The sequence below is a fragment of the Mandrillus leucophaeus genome, unplaced genomic scaffold (assembly GCF_000951045.1).
Source record: "Mandrillus leucophaeus isolate KB7577 unplaced genomic scaffold, Mleu.le_1.0 Scaffold176, whole genome shotgun sequence".
NCBI lineage: Eukaryota > Metazoa > Chordata > Mammalia > Primates > Cercopithecidae > Mandrillus > Mandrillus leucophaeus.
This window is the reverse complement of record NW_012101765.1, coordinates 3,051,792-3,053,253: the sequence shown is the minus strand read 5'-3', so window position 1 is coordinate 3,053,253 and position 1,462 is coordinate 3,051,792.

Sequence of the window (1,462 nt, the reverse complement as noted above, 5' to 3'; positions counted from 1 at the left end):
TAAAGCCACACATGGTTTATTTGAAATATTTTATAATTTAAAAAAGTACAGAAGCAGGAAAACCAATTCTAAGTTCGAGTGAGGGATGATGGTAATTTGAACCAAAGGATTGCATGTAGTAAGAAATTATGATTTAAAATGTATTTTAAAGTTGGAAGTAGCAGGATATTCTGATGGAGTTTGACTTTGGTTTTGGGCCCAGTGAGTTTGAGATGCCTTTGAGAAATGAAAGAAGTAGAGAATTAAAAACCGGCCAGGCATGGTGGCTCATGCCTGTGGTCCCAGCACTTTAGGGGGGCTAAGGCGAGTGGAATACTTGAGATCAGCTTGAGCAACATGGTGGAGGCCCATCTCTACAAAAGATAATAAAAATTGGCTGGGCATTGTGGCGCACGACTGTAGTCCTGTGTACTCAGAGGGCTGAGACGGAGGGATCAATTGAGCCGGCGAGTTCAAGGCTGCAGTGAGTCGTGATTATGCCACTGCACTCCAGCCTGGGTGACCGAAGAGACCCTGTCTCAAAAAAGAATCTGAAAACAATGGAACCATGCCTTCAGAATTCTAGAAAGTTATTTTCAACTGATAAATCTATATTCAGCCAAATAATCAAGAGTGAAGGTAAAATAATATTTAGACAACCAAAGACTCAGGGGTTACATGTACCCTTTCTTGGGAAGCTACTGGAGAAAATACTCCAGCAAAATTAAGGAGTACACAAACCAGAGAATGACATGGATCCAGCAAATAGGATCTAACACAGACAATATTCCAGCTATGGAGCTAGCTTTAAAAAGAAACAGTAAAAATATTAATAGGTTAGCTGGGTGGAATGGCCCATGCCTGTAGTCCCAGCTACTCAGGAGGCTAAGCAAAAGGATGGCTTGAACCCAAGCGTTCCAGACCAGCCTGGCCACCACAGTGAGAACACTTCTCTTAAAAATAATAGGTTATTGCCAGATTGGGGCATTTGGAAAGAAATGCATTGAAGATAAAGCAAAAGTAAAAAAAAAAAAAAAAAAAGGGGGACGGGTTGGTTAGGCAATGATTAATTCTAGGGCAGGAAGAAGTACAGGATAGGAAGAGCATCATATGCTGTTTTTCTCAACAATGAGCAATATGTACATAGTCAAAATGATGTGGTGACTGCTTAGCCCCTAAATCTGGTAATTACTTTGGGACAATATGAGAGGAAAAGTGAAGATAGTGATGGTGTAAGAGCTAAATCCTCATCTGTCATATCAAGAAATCACTAATGTATAACATAATCAAGAAATGACTAAGTAGTTACGTGAAGAAAAACTAGAACGTTGCTGGAAGAGTTAGAAGTCATTGCTCTGGAGAATTAGGAGGGATGGGGCAGGGGACTCTTAGGATGCATTATAAACTGAAGAGGCTTTTTAAAATTCTATGTGTGAATATATGCATTCACTTGAAAAACTAAAAAAAATAATAATTTTTTAAA